Source organism: Polypterus senegalus, unplaced genomic scaffold, assembly GCF_016835505.1.
Source record: "Polypterus senegalus isolate Bchr_013 unplaced genomic scaffold, ASM1683550v1 scaffold_5658, whole genome shotgun sequence".
In the NCBI taxonomy this organism is placed as follows: domain Eukaryota; kingdom Metazoa; phylum Chordata; class Cladistia; order Polypteriformes; family Polypteridae; genus Polypterus; species Polypterus senegalus.
The window spans coordinates 1-15696 of NW_024383952.1; the positions used below are offsets into that span (position 1 = coordinate 1).

The 15696-nt window shown below is 37.6% G+C and overlaps 2 non-coding genes across 2 annotated transcripts; both read left to right on the top strand.

The window, feature by feature from the left end:
• Positions 1–1095: 1095 nt before the first annotated feature.
• trnas-uga lies at positions 1096–1174 on the top strand. Its single transcript has one exon. It is a non-coding gene; the product is annotated as a tRNA-Ser (tRNA).
• A 7445-nt stretch (positions 1175–8619) lies between these two features.
• Positions 8620–8693, top strand: trnat-ugu. Its single transcript has one exon. It is a non-coding gene; the product is annotated as a tRNA-Thr (tRNA).
• The last annotated feature ends 7003 nt before the right edge of the window (positions 8694–15696 follow it).

Below are 15696 nucleotides of genomic sequence, written 5' to 3' on the forward strand. Positions count from 1 at the left end.
ATCGTGGCCAGTGGTTAAGGCGATGGACTAGAAATCCATTGGGTCTCCCAGCAGGTTCGAATCCGCACTACGTTGTGTTTGCTCTGTTAAGAATGTCTTCAAAGCCCAAATTTAGCAGTCAGATTAGGCATTGTTAGCATTATGTAGGCAATGATTCCCTTCAATTGTCTCAGAATTATGAACCCGTTATGGCACACGGATATATTCCTTAACTTTCTTAACTTTGGAATATTGGATAAGCACGTGTCTGCTGTTAGGAGCAATGAAAGAAGGACTTTTCAGCGATTAGAAAAAAAACAAAAAAATATTCAGTCGTTTTACAAAGTTGGACAAGGCTTTGAAGAGTTAATTCTATTTTTTGTGTCCGCCGTGTGGCAGAACGGGTTGAAAAACAGCATTTATCCTGCCTGAAAGACTGCCTCGTATTGACTGACTGTTGAATGAGAAACGCTCAATCACTCGCTAATCGTCAGAGATCTTGTGTAAAAGAAAAAAAAAACACTACGTGAAAGTAAAAGGAAAGATAAGGCTTTAGGAATCAAAGAACTGACAATTAAGCGATTCCTTTGGAACTTTAACGACAAATTTTACAGACATTAAAGTTAATGCGGACAATCCATTTTAGAGTGTTTGCACTTTTAAACATAACAAAATAAATTATAAGCAGCCTCAACGCAGCAAGCTGAGACATGCTTAAGCATTTTTACCACGATAACAGAGACAGCTTCCTGTTATTTATGACAATAGAAACTGGGAGTAACTCTGCTCTTTCATGATTAAAACGAGCACGTTTTGTTCTTTCTGTTGCTTCTTCTCAGTTGCTTGGCTGATATAGTTAACTTTGAATTCTTTCTCGGGGTCTGGCTGTGTAGCTAACACATGTGGACTTTGCAACCAAGACATGCTGTTAACTGTTCTACTCTCACAGATAATCGAGTGCTGAAATCCTCTGCCTCCTTAAGGATGTTCAGAAATAGACCGTAATATTACGCTCCTGCTCCAGTCCAAATGTCTTCAGAGCACATATTGACAAACAGAAGAAAGGCGATTCGACGATTGAAGGAATTCAGTCGCGATTGCAGGGCCCTACCGTCAGTAGTCGTGGCCGAGTGGTTAAGCGATGGACTTGAAATCCATTGGGGTTTCCCAGCAGGTTCGAATCCTGCCGGCTACGTAGTTTAAACTTTAGCAAATTCAAGGTATTAAGCCTTAACTTGCCGCTCGACAATACAATTTGCAAATCTTCTCAGTAGCTCACGGCTCAATTAACAAAAACTGGTAGATGCTGCAATCAATGGGAGGCATAAGAACACATTCCGTTGACAGCTTACCAGTTTCTTTCAACACGAAAGAACGGCGCAAAGTTAAGTGTCCTTTGGGAAACTGCAGCCCGGGATTTGGTCACTAGAAAATGATCAGCTGCCGTTCAAGCGCATCGTTGCAAACCCCAAAGCAGTGAAACAAAAAATTTCTATTTATACTAATGATTTAAAAACAGTTTTAAGATTAAGCCTCAAAAAACACTTGTTGGTCGTTGGAGGAAACTGTAAAACATTTAACACAAACCTCATTTTTTTTCTTTTGTTGCAGTGCTACGGGTAAAAATGAGGGGCTGAAGGGAAAACTAATGTTCTGGGTGAAAATGACCCAAAATTTCCCTGTGATGTGAAACGAATCTAATAAAAACGGGGATCGTAAATCATCCGTCAGCCCCGGAGGCAGCAAAGGCTAAGAAAAGGGGAAAAAAGAGGGTGACAAACTCGGCTCCGCACCAAACTACCCTCGCCCCTCGTTTTTTTTTAAAATCCTATCAGCTGTGTTTTTCTTATCCCCTTTGTTCTCGGGGGAAATTTTTGTGTCTCAACTGGGAATTCGCCAAAAAAAAATTAAATCGAAATAAGTAACAAATGGCTGATGGGACCCCTTAGTTTCCTTCCATAGACTCAATAATTAACAGTTTTTCACAAGTGAAAAAAAAAAAAAAAAAAAAAAAAAAAAAAAAAAATTTCCCCCAAAAACTATATGCTGGCAGCTGGTCCTGTATGTGGCAGTGGAAAGGGGATGGTAAAATCCCTTGGGGTCTCCCCCGGGGTTCGTCCGCCATACGTTTGTGTTTGCTCTGTTAAGAATTCTTAAAGTCAAATTTTGATCAGATTAGGCATTGTTAGCATTATGAGAATGATTCCTTTTTAATTGTCTCAAATTTTGAACCCCCTTTTGCCCCGGATTATTCCTTAACTTTTTTTCCCTTTTGGGAAAATTTTGGGTAAACGGTTGCTGTTAAAATAGCAATAAAAAGGGCTTTCAGCATTACAAAAAAACAAAAATATTCAGTCGTTTTAAAAATTGGACAAGGCTTTGAAAAGTTAATTCTATTTTTTGTTCCGCCTAGCAAACGGGTTGAAAAACCCATTTATCCTGCCTGAAAGACTGCCCCGTTTTACTGACTTTGAATGAGAAAACGCTCAATCTGCTAATCGTCAAGTCTTGTGTAAAAAAAAAAAACTATATAGAAAAAGGAAAGATAACTTTGGAATCAAAGGCGCAATTAACAGTTCCTTTGGAACTTTAACGACAAATTTTTCAGACTTAAAGATAATCCGGACAATCCATTTTGAGTGTTTGCTCTTTTCATAACAAAATAAATTATAAGCACCTCAAAGCCCCGAAGCTGAGACATGGGAAGCATTTTTACCACGATAACAGAGCAGCCCCGTTATTTATGACAATAGAAACTGGGGGTAACTCTCGCTCTTTCTATTAAACGGCCGTTTTTTTCTTTCTGTTTTTCTTCTCAGTTGCTTTGCTGAAAAGTTAACTTTGAATTCTTTCTCGGGGGCTGGCGTTAGCTAACACATTTGGGCTTTACCAAGACATGCTGTTAACTGCTTCCAATTCAAAAGCGTCCTCTGCCTCCTTAAAGGGTGTTCGAAATGCCCAAAAATTCGCTCCTGCTCCAGCAAATGTCTTCAGGCCCTTTTGGGGGAAAAAAACCCCGAAAAAAGGGGGGGCCCCTTAATCGTGGCAGTGGTTAAAAGGGGTGGTTGAAATCCATTAGGGGGTTTTCCCGCCCGGTTGAATCCTGGCCCACGTGGTTAAACTTTGAATTCAAGGTATTAAGCCTTAACTTGCCACTGCCCCAAAACAATTTGCAAATCTTTCAGTAGCTCAGGGTCAATTAACAAAAAATGGTAGATGCTGCAATCAATGGGGGGCATAAAAACACATTCCGTTGACAGCTTACCGTTTTTGTTCCAACCACGAATACAGGGGGCTTTGCAAAGTTAAGTGTCCTTTGGCCGGGGGCAAAAGCATTTGATCAGCTAAAAATGATCGGGGTGCGTTCAAGCCCATCGTTTGCAAACCCCAAAACAGTGACCAACATAACTATCGTTTGTACTAATGATTTAAAACAGTGTTTCAAAAAAAGCCTCAAATCCCTTTTTGGTCTGAATTTGGAGGGGACTGTAAGTCCATTTTAACAAAAAACCCCATTTATTTCTTTTTTTGCGTGCTACGGGTGAAAGAATGCCAGGGTCTGAAGCAAATTTACTAATGATTCTGGGTGTAAAAAAGACAAATTCACATGTGATGTGAACAATTAAAAGACGGGGATCAATCACCCCTCGTTCTTCGGAGGGAGCAAAGGCTAAAAAGAGGGAAGTAAAAAAAGGCTGACAAACAATCGGTCCCCTTTCAACCTACCCTGCCCGTCGTTGTTTTCCTTAATATCCGTATCGCTTTTTTCTTACTTATCTCCCTTTGTTCTCGGGTGAAATTTTGTGTCTCAACGTAGAATTCAGCCAAAAAAACTTAAATCAAAAAATAACAAAAAAAGCATGTGGGACCACTGTAGTTTTTCCCTTTCCCTAGACTCAATAATTAACAGTAATTTTCACAAGTGGAAAGAAAATTAAAAAAAAAAAAAAAAAAAAAAATTTACCCCCAAAACTATATGGGGGAGCTGAGTCCTGTAAAAGGGGGCCCAGTGGTTAAAGGGGATGGACTAAAAACCATTGGGGTCTCCCGCGCGGGTTCGAATCCTGCCGACTCGTTTGTGTTGCTCTTTAGAATGTCTTAAAGTCAAAATTTTGCAGTCAGATTAGGCTTTTTAGCTTTTGAGGCAATGATTCCTTTTCTCAAATTATGAACCCGTTATGGGACGGATATATTCCTTCTTTCTTAACTTTGGAATTTGGATAAGCACGTGTCTGCTGTTAGGAGCAATGAAAAAATTTTCAGCGATTAAAAAAAAAAAAAATATTCATCGTTTTCAAAGTTGGACAAGGCTTTGAAGGTTAATTCTATTTTTTTTGTCCCCCGTTGGCAGACGGGTTGAAAAACACTTTTCCTGCCTGAAAAACTGCCTCGTTTGACTGACTGTTGAATGAAAAAAGGGTCAATCACTCGCTAATCGTCAGAGATCTTGTGTAAAAAAAAAAAAAATATTTAAAGTAAAAAGGAAAGAAAAGGGCTTTGGAATCAAAAAAACGCAATTAAGGCATTCCTTTTGGGAAATTTAAACAAATTTAAGACATTAAAAAAATTTAAAACCCCGGGCAATCCATTTTAGGTTTTGCCTTTTAAACATAACAAAAAAAATTATAAACCCTCAGGGGCAAGCTGAGACGAAAACATTTTTTCCCCATAAAAAACAGCTTCCGATATGACAATAGAAAAAAGGGATAACTCTGCTCTTTCATGTTAAAAGCGGCACGTTTTTTTCTTTCTGTTGCTTCTTCTCAGTTGCTTGGGTGATATAGTTAACTTTGAATTCTTTCTGGGGGCTGGCTGTGTAGCTAACACATTGGACTTTGCAACCAAGACATGCTGTTCTGTTCTACTCTCACAGATAATAGTCGCTTGAAATCCTCTGCCTCCTTAGGATGCAAAAAGACCCAAAATTTACGCTCCTGCTCCCGTCCTGTCTTAGAGCACATATTGACAAACAGAAGAAAAGGGGTTTGGCGATTGAAAAAATTCAAAGGGCGATTCGGGGGGCCCACCCTCAGTATTGGCAGTGGTTAAAGGGATGGACTTGAAATCCATTGGGGTTTCCCCGGCAGGTTGAAACCTGCCCCACTCGTGTTTAAACTTTGAAATTCAAGGTATTAAGCCTTAACTTGCCACTCGCCCAATACAATTTGCAAATCTTCTCAGTACTCCGGCTCAATTAACAAAAAATGGGAGATGCCAATAATGGGAGGGATAAAAACACTTCCCTTGACACACCCGGGTTTTTTTTCCCAAAAAAATACTGAGCCCTTTCAAAATTTAATTCCCTTGGGCCGCTGCAGCAAAGCATTTGATCAAATCTGAAAATGATCGCTCCGTTCAACCCGTTCAAACCCCCAAAACGTGACCAACATAACTATACTGATATTTATCTAATGGTTTAAAAAAAGTGGGGGTTCAAGATTAAGCCTCAAAATCCTTGTTGGTCTGAATTTGGAGGAAGACTGAAACCATTTTTAAAACAAACCCCATTTATTTCTTTTCGTTGCAGTGCTAGGGTGAAAAGGTCTGAGGGGTCTGAAGGGTTAAATTTACTAATGATTCGGGTGAAAATGACAGAATTCATGTGATGTGAAACGAATCTAATAAGACGGGATCAGTAAATCATCCCCTCAGCCCTTGGGGCAGCAAAAGGGTAAAAAAAGGAGAAGTAAAAAAAGAGCTGACAAACAATCGGGTCCCCCTTTAAAATACCGTCCCTTTTGTTGTTTTCCTTAATATCCTTTTTCGCTGTTTTCTTACTTATCCCCTTTGTTCTCGGGTGAAATTTTTGTCTCAACTAGAATTCAGCCAAAAAAAAAAAAATCAAAAATAAGTAACAAATGAAAGCATGATGGGACCACTGTAGTTTCCTTCCATGACTCAATAATTAACAGTAATTTTTACAAGAAGAAAAAAAATTAAAAAAAAAAAAAAAATAAAAAAAAATTTTTGCCTAAAAACTATATCCGGGAGCTGAGTCCTTGTAATGGCCCGGGGGGTTTGGCGATGGACTAGAAATCCCTTGGGGGCTCCCGGGGGTTGAAACCTGCCCACTCGTTTTGTTTCTCTGTTGAATGTCTTAAAATAAATTTGGTCAATTAGGCATTGTTAGCTGCAGGCAATGATTCCTTCAATTGTTTAGAATTATGAACCCGTTATGCCAAAGGATATATTCCTTTAAATTTCTTAACTTTGGAATTTGGATAAGCCCTGTCTGCTGTTGGGGGCAATGAAAAAAGGACTTTTTAGCGATTAGAAAAAACAAAAAAATATTCAGTCGTTTAAAAAATTGGACAAAACTTTTAAGAGTTAATTCTATTTTTGTGTCCCCCGTGTCAAACGGGTTGGCAATTTATCCCCTGAAAGACTGCCTCGTTTACGACTGTTGAATGGGAAAACCTCAATCACTCGCTAATGTAGAATCTTGTTTAAAAAAAAAAAAAAACTACTGAAAGTAAAAGGAAAGATAAGGCTTTGGAATCAAAGAACGACAATTAAGGGAAAATTCTTTGGAATTTAACGACAAATTTTACAGACATTAAAGTTAATGCGGACAATCCATTTTAGAGTGTTTGCACAAACATAACAAAATAAATTATAAAGCCTCAACCAGCAAGCTGAGACATGCTTAACATTTTACCCATAAGAGACAGCTTCCTGTTATTTATGACAATAGAAACGGGGGTTCTGCTCTTTCGATTAAGAGCAGTTTTTTTTTTTTTTTTGCTTCTTCTCATTGCGGTGATATAGTTAACTTTGAATTCTTTCTCGGGTCTGGCTGTGTGCTAACACTGGGACTTTCAACCAAACATGCTGTTAACTTTTTCTACTCTCCAAATAATCGGTCGCTTGAAATCCCTCCCCCTTTAAAGGGTGTTCGAAATAACCAATATTACGCTCCTGCTCCCCTAAATGTCTTCAAACACATATTGACAAACAGAAGAAAAGGGGGATTCCCATTGGGAAAGGGAAATTTGGGCGTTTCAGGGCCCTAGTCGTATTGGGGGTGGTTAAAGGCGTGGACTTGAAATCCGGGGTTTCCCCCGGGTTCAATCCTGCCCCGGGTACGTAGTTTAAAATTTAGCAAATTCAAAGGGATTTAAACCTTAACTTGCCCTCAATACATTTTAAATTTTATAAAAGCTCCCGCTCCTTAAAAAAATGTAACTGAACAATGGGACCCTTAAAAACCTTCCTTGACCTAATTTCTTTTTACAAAGAAATAAAAACTAAAGTTAAGTGCCCTTTGGGAGCTGAGCGCATTTGAGTGCAGTTAAAAATGATCAGCTGCCGTTCAAACCCTACGTTTTCAAACCCCCCCGCATTAAACCCTTTTTATTTGAAAAGATTTAAAAAGTCGTGTTCAAAGGCCCAAACATTGTTGGGTTAATTTAAAAAGATGGCCATTTAAAAAATATTTATTTTTTTTTTTTAGAAGGGGGAAAGTCTGCCTTAAAACTTAAAAATTTCTAATGATTTTGGGTGAAAAAAAAGTTACATGTAGTGAAACGCTAATAAAAAAGGGGATCGTAAACAAGTCGGGTTCGGGGAAAACTTAAAAAAAAAAGGGTGCCTCGGCTCTTGCCCTTCCCCTTTTTCCTTTTCCTTCAAAAAAAAAAAAAAAAAAAAAAAAAAAAAAAAAAAAAAAAAAAAAAAAAAAAAAAAAAAAAAAAAAAAAAAAAAAAAAAAAAAAAAAAAAAAAAAAAAAAAAAAAAAAAAAAAAAAAAAAAAAAAAAAAAAAAAAAAAAAAAAAAAAAAAAAAAAAAAAAAAAAAAAAAAAAAAAAAAAAAAAAAAAAAAAAAATTTTTTTAAAAAAAAAAAAAAAAACCCCCCCCCCCAAACAAAGCCCTTTTTTGGGAAACCCAAAAAAAGGGGGAAAAAAAAAAAAAAAGGGGGGGAAACCCTTTTTTTGGGGGAAATTTTTAAAAACCCCCCTTTTTGTGTTGGAAAAACCCCTTTTTTTTGGGGGGCCCCCGTTTTTTTTTTTCAAAAAATTTTGGTATTTTTTTTTTTAAAATTTCCCCTTAAATCCCGGGGGGGGGTTTTCTGGCTGTTTGGGTTAGCTTTTAACAAAAATTTTGACCCTTATTCACTAACATGCTTTAATTTTACTCTAGATAATCAGCGCTGAAATCCTGCCTCCTTAATAAGTAATAAGTAACAAATGAAGCGAGGGACCACTGTATTTTCCCTTCCTAGACTCAATAATTAACAGTAATTTCACAAGTGAAGAAAAATAAAAAAAAAAAAAAAAAAAAATTTACCCTGCTATATGCTGGCAGCTGGTCCTGTATCGTGGCCAGTGGTTAAGGCGATGGACTGTAATCCATTGTGCTCTGCACGCGTGAGTTCTAATCCCACCCTTGTCGTGACTTTAAATCTTAGAGTCTATTATCCTTTCTGCTGCTATCTGTGCCAACAGATCAAATTGAAGAAAATTTTCCCGACCTGCTTTCCCTAAAAGCGCAACGATTGCCTCTTAAGTTACTTTCTCAGCCCAGCGCAACACCTGTTGCTCAAAGGCAGAATATCTTAGTCCATATTTTAGAATCGAAATGTTCTGCCTTAAACATTCTATTTAGAGTGAAAGGGGAAAAGTTGAAAAATAAGCTTTTGACATGGGGCGCCGTGGCTTAGCTGGTTAAAGCGCCTGTCTTGTAAACAGGAGATCCTGAGTTCGAATCTCAGCGGTGCCTTCTTAGCTTTTGCTTCCTTGCGTTTCTTTTCTGCAATACACACACAGCTGAACACATGGCAAAGTGAACTTGAAATAAGACTGTGTGGAAAACTTGCCCGTTTTCATTGATATATTTTAAATCCTTAATCGATGGGGACAAAGAGAATGAAACCTCGATGAAGAAATGATTTAAAAGGGGCCTTTGAAGATGATGCTTCTTTTTTTCCCGGATCGGAGTCTTTGTGCTTTTCCCCGGTTGTTGATCGTTTTCTCTTCTTGAGGGCTTCCTTTGAAAATTGGATTCAACAACATCAGGCAAACTTCTCTCAATACAAAAAGTCTCTAATCGTGGAGCTGGGTTGCACGAAGGTATTTCACATTTCAGATGGTTTTTTGGGATTGAATTACCAAGAGGTGGACTTTGGTTACATGTTAAATGCTATTTAGGCGTATGACGTCACACTGCTAGAGTCTTTTCATAACGTCAGGTGCCGTGGCATTGTTTTAAGCGCCTGTCCCAAGTAAACAGGGATCCTGAGTTTGAGTCTCAGCGGTGCCTGCAGTTTGTCATACTGCTTCTAGTTGATTTTTATTTTGGCCTCGGATGTGCCTGAAACTTTGCAAGGAACATGTTAGCTTTGTCCGTTTCATGGCAGAAGGCGGAGGTGGAGTGCATCTCTCAGGATTTATTCTCTTTGCGTTGGCCAGTGAAAGACATAGAGAAAGTGAAAGCCTGCCTGCCGTCGTGACGTGTAACATATTGCTCGGTAACAAGGCAGCAATTAAACAAAAACAATTGATGACGATATAAGTGTTATGAAGAGTCCGTCTTAAATATAGAGCTTGGCATGATGTGTTACCCGGGTCAGTGAATTTAAATTTAGGAGGAATGCCTAGAAGGATCACTGTTTGCTCACGGACAAGGTGGCAGTGGTTAAGGGTGGACTGCTAATCCTTTGGCTTTTGCACGCGTTGATTCAATCCACCCGGGCTTTAAATCAGAGTCTTTACCCCCTTTTCTCCTGCTATCTTGCCGCAGATCAAATTCAAAAAGAAAATTTTCCCGGGCGCTGCCCCCAAAAGGCCGCCGTTCCTTTTAAAGTTCTTTCTCAGTCGGGGCAACACCTTTTGCCCCAAGGCATATCTTAGTTAATTTTTTTTAAAATCAAAATGTTCTTTGTTTCTTCTGAAGAAGGGGTGTTTTTTAAAGATTTGTTTCACACCATTGAATTCTGTTTTTTACCCCCAGAATCTTAGTAATTTAAGCCTTGCCCCTGGCGTGCCTTTCCCCGGGCCTGCGAAAAGAAATAAATAGGTTTGTTTAAAATGGCCTTACAGTCTTCCTCTCAAATTCGACCAACAAGTGATTTTGGGCTTAATTTTTAAAAACCGACTTTTTTTCATTAGTATCAATATCAGTATAGTTTATTTGGTCTTTTTGGGGGGGTTTCCGTATGGCATTTGAACAGCAGTGATTTTCTAGACTGCACTCAAATGCTTTGCGCGTCGGCAAAAGGACATAACTTTGAAAAAGCGTTCATATTCATTTTGTAACAGAATCCGGAAAGCTGTCAATGGAATTGTTCTTATCCTCATTGATTGAAATCTACCGTTTTTTTATGGCCGTAGCTACTGAAAAATTTAAAATTTTTGGGGTGGCAAGTTAAGGGGCTTAAAAACAAATTTGCAAAGGGTTTTCCCGTACCCCGGCAGGTTAGAACCTGCGGGGGGAAACCCAATGGTTTAAATCCACGCCTTAACCATTCCCCCGACTACGGCGGTAGTGCCCGAAAGGCGCCTTTTCTTCAATCTTAATCGCCCTTTCTTCTTTTTGTCAATTTGCTCAAGACTTTTTGGCTGGAGCGGGCAAAAAATGGTCTTTTTCTGAACATCCTTAAATGAGGCAGGGGGTTTTAAGCGACTCGATTATCTGGAGGGAACAGTTAAACATGTCTTGGTTGCACAGCCCAAAATGATTGTTTACAGGACCCGGAAAAAGAATTAAAAATTTAAACTATATCACCCTACAACTGAAAAGAACAAGAAAGAACAAAACGTCTCGTTTTAACCCCAAAAGGGCGAGAGACTTATTTCTATTGTCATAAAAAACAGGAAGCTTCTCTGATATGTTTAAAATAAACTTCTCGCTTCTCTTAGGGGCATAATTTATTTTTTTATGTTTAAAAGTGCAAACACTCAAAATTTTTTGGGCCGTAACAATTTTTAAAAATTTGGAAAAAAGTTCCAAAGGAACCCGTCTTAATTGCGTTCTTTGTTCCCTAAGCCATTTTTCCCTTTTTCCGTTTTTTTTTTTTTTACACAAAATCTCTGCGATTGCGGTGATTTTCCATTCAAAGTCGTCAATCGGGAGTCTTTTAGGCAGGGAAAAATTTTTTCAACCCTTTCCCCCGAGCGGACACAAAAAATAAAATTTAAATCTTAAAAACCTTGTAACTTTGAAAGCGGCTGTATTTTTTTTTCTTCGTTGAAAATTTTTTTTTACTAAAAGCAGACCTTATCAATAAAAGTTAAAAAATTGGAATATATCCTGTTTGGTTCTAATTCTGAGACTTTGGGGGTATTGCCTTAATGCTAACAAATTTTAATTGACTGCTTTTGGACTTTGAAGACATTTTTCAGGGAAACCAAACTAGTCGGGGTTCCCGGGCGGGGGGGCGCCAAAAATTTCTGTCACCCGCCCCCAAAATTTCGGCCCAACGGGCTCAGGCCAGCGTACAAAACGGGGAAATTTTTTTTTTTTTTTTTTTTAATTTTTTCTTTTTTTTTAAATTTCGAAAAAATTTGTCTATGGAAAGAAACTCATGGTCCCATCAGTTTTTTTTCTTATTTTTGATTTAAGTTTTTTTTTTTTGGCTGTTCTATTTGAACACAAAATTTTCCCCCAGGGAAAAAGGGAGATAAATAAAAAAACATACGGAAAAAGAAAAACGACGGCGGGGGCGCACCGTTTTTTTGTCAGCCCTTTTTTCCTCCCTTCTTTTCCCTTTTCTGCCTCCGGGGCGGTCTTTTACTGTCCCGTTTTTTAAATTGTTTCACATCAATTAATTTTTTTACCAGAAACAAGTAAAAAACCTTCCGGGCCCACCCGTGCTTCTAGCGAAAAAAATAGGTTTTTAAAAAAGCCCATCTTCCTCCAAAATTCAGCCAAAATGATTTTGGGGCAATCTTTGGGCCCCTTTTTTTTAAAAATTTATATAATATCGTATATTTTGTTGGTCACTGCTTTGGGGGTTTTAAACGTAAATTTGGCGCGCGATACAACTGCCTCGTTTCGTCTGTGGGCAACTTTCAAAACCGTTAAATTTTTGTAAAAACTCTGCGGGGGTTGAACCCCATTGTTCGATCTCCCCGTTTTGGGGCCTGGCTTGGGAAAAAAAATTTTTGGCGGTCAAATTAAACAAACCGGGTTTTCTAAAATTTAAACTACGTGCTGGCGGTTCGAAACCCGTGCGGAAACCCCCTATTTTAATTATGCCTTAAAGGCCCCGACTACTGCCAGGGGGTCCCAATCGCGCAATTCCAAAGTTTTGCCCCCCGGGCAAAATCAAAAACATTTACTGGGGCAACGAAACATTTTTTCATCCTTGGGGGGGGGAAAAAGAAAATTATCTGTGGAGAAGGATTAACAGCAAAGTTTTTGCAAAAAGTCCCATATAATTTCAAAGCCCGGGGAAAAAATTTAAGTTAACATTCCCGAAGCGCAAAGAAGCCGAAAAAAAACCCCTTTAATCATGGGGGGTTGCGCCTGTATTCCTGTATTAGTAATTTTTTGCTAGTATCTACGTATGTTAAAAATCATTGTTTTTTTTTTAAAAAAAATATTTAATGGTCATTATTCCTTTTTATTAAAAAAGAGCAAAATACCGGGGCTTCGGCGGAGAAATAGTTTTAAAAAATATTGAAAAGGGAAAAAAATTTTAATAAAAACGTAAAAATTTTATTACAATGTAATTGTTTTTTCTTTTCATAAAATGTTGTGGGATATCTATACAAAAAAGGTAAAGTCCTCACTGTCTCACTCCTTTGACTCACTCCTCACTGACTCATCATAATTCTCCAAAATCCCCTGTGGTGAGGGCTGGGTTTTGGCTCATTTTCCTTCCAGAAAGTTGGGGAGGTTTCATTTTGGGGTTCTATCATTTCAAAATGGAAACTATTTTTTCCCCCATTTATTGTAATGGAGTTGGCTTTTGAAAACCATGGGGGGGGGGGTTTATTGACATCATCCGCCTCTCCGAATCCGTGAACTGCTTCAGCATGTGTGAAAACCAAAAAGGCTCAAAAGCACTAAAAAAACCATTATATAATTCGAGCGGAAACAATAAGAAGCGGCAGTGACTTAAACCATATTCTGGTGCTGCTCCGGCAAAGCACAGTGAAAACCCCAAAAAATTTTAAATTAAGTTCATGAACTTTTTTGTATGCCCACAGGAAATCAGGGATACAATTTTAAATAGGGGGGCTTGGGATATAACGAGTTTTTGATCACTTTGTAACTAATTTAAAAATTAGGTGAAGGGCGTTATGCAAATTCTGAGACTGTGTTTGTGTGGGATTGGGTTAAAGGGGGTTGGGTTTGACATCACCCCCCTCCCATTCCCTCATTTGCTCAGCTGGGCTCCGCCCGCCCAGTGTTCGGCGACTTTGTGGCCTGCCCCAAATACTCACAGAAAAATCCACAAGTTAATAAAATTCCTCTACATTTTCCCCACTGAATCACCCAGACACTACTTAAAAAAGGTTACATTGACAATCGTTTACTTTTTTTTTAAAAATGTTTCCTTTTCTTAGCACAAGCACAGCTGAGAACCCGATGCATGTGCTCCAAAACCTTTAAAAAAATCCCGCATTTAAATCCTTTGCATTACAAGCAAGAAATTTCTTCAATCGTGATTTTCGATACCGATTACATTGATCAGCCTTCCGTTTATTTTACCCTCGCACCCCTTGGGTTTTGGGGAAAATTGAAAAAAATTAGGTTAACACAGAAAACAGATCCCAATTGAAGCTTCATGAATAATGATTGCCATCAATAATTGTTTTGGTAAAATATCGTGTAATCCCCCCTTCCTTTTTTAAAATTTTTTCCCCCCACTAGCCATGATTAAATGAACGTAAGAAAAGAAGAAGCGAGGGGGCTTTTAGACAGGCAGGCGACAGCTCAATATCTCAATTTGGATATAAGTGGTTCTATTTAGTGGGAAATATCTTTTTTGGGAAAAGGGAAAGGAATTTGTTTTAAATTTCTTGGTTGATGACTAAATTTAAACCATATAAAAGTCAAAACTTTTATATAAAAAAGTATTAAATATATAAATAAACTTTGATTATATAAAATCATTTGGAAAAAAAAAAGTAAAAACAAATATATAAAGTAAATCGGAATATATAAAGTCATTCCCAAATTTAAAAAAAGTAAACCGAGTATAAAAAAACAGTTGGAATATTTCTGAAAATTTAAAAGTAAGGCTGGAATATAAAAAGTAAAACTTAAATATATAAAGTAAAACGTCAGAATATAAAATGCCTGGAATATAAAAAATCAAATCTTGAATATATAAAGTCACTGGAATATATAAACAAAGCCAATATTAAATCAAAACTTAATATATAAAGTCAGCGGAATATTAAAAAATCGGCCGGAATACCATCCTTTTCCCCCAACCCGTTGAATCCCCCCCACATCCCGGGGTTTGCTGGAGCCAATCTAGCCAACACTGGGCAAGGCAGGGAAACCCAAACCTGGAGCGGGGACAGGCATCATTTTCAAAACATTAACCCCAACAGTGTTTTTTTTTATTTTCTGAAAACTTTTGTTAATTTTCAGTTCAGAGTCGTTTCAATCAATGATTTTGACTTTCCTTTTATATATTCGGTGAGTTTAAATACTCCCAATTGACTTTTTATAATCCCGGAATGACTTTATAAATTCCCAACTGCTTTATATATTCCGGTTCTGCAATGTTTTTTTTTAAATTTATACATTCAAGTTTGACTTTTTATATTCCCCGTGACTTTATATATTCAAGTTTGACTTTATATATTCGAAAAAGTTTTTTACTTTATGTATACCCGGGTGCTTTATATATTCAAGTTTTGACTTTATATATTCTGACGTGACTTTATATTAAGTTTTACTTTTATATATTGGAATGACTTTTTATATTCAAGTTTGACTTTATATTTCTGGTCGACTTTATATATTCAAAATCAATTTTTTGCCTGTTTGGCACCCATAGTATATTGTTGTGTATACATGTACACATGTACAGATGGAACCCTTAAATACGGGGGGTGTGAAAGGGGCCGGGAAGCGTCCCGGCCCCCTATCCGCCGTGATCCCCCCCCCTCTACTGCAGAAAGGTCAAGATTTCACATAAAACCCCCCCATTCATGCCCTATTTATTCATTTACCTGGTTCCCCCCTAGATGGGCCCTTTTTCTCAAGAACGTTAAAGAAAATTTAGCTCGGAGTTCAATCCGTGATTTTAACTTATATTTTTTTTTATAAATTTTAACATTATATTATATTTTATATAGGACCCCTGTCTCCCATCTATAGTGATTTTTTTCCTACCTACCTATCTATATTTTCCCTTTGCTGTTTTTTTTATTCTATTATACGTCCTTCCCTTTTTTTTTATATCTGTCCTTCTCTGCCGTCTGTCTGTCTGTTATATGGCTGAAATTTGTTTACTATTCTTTTCCCTATTTTCCCGGGTACAAAAAAAACAGCACCATACAGCAACATCGAACTGCAATCGGGAAAAACTCAGTCCAATTACAAACCATAAGATAATGAAAGAGCAATATATGAAAACATTTGCACTAAAATATTTTTGGGGGAATAGAGTCAGATCGGGGTTTTAATATCGCCCGATCGGGGGGCTTTTGGGCCGTTAAACTAAAATAATATTTTTTAAAGGGAAAAAGAATTTTACTTCAAATAAGCTCAGCTCCTTCCGGGCTTAAGTAAAATTTTTTTTTTTTAAACCCGATTT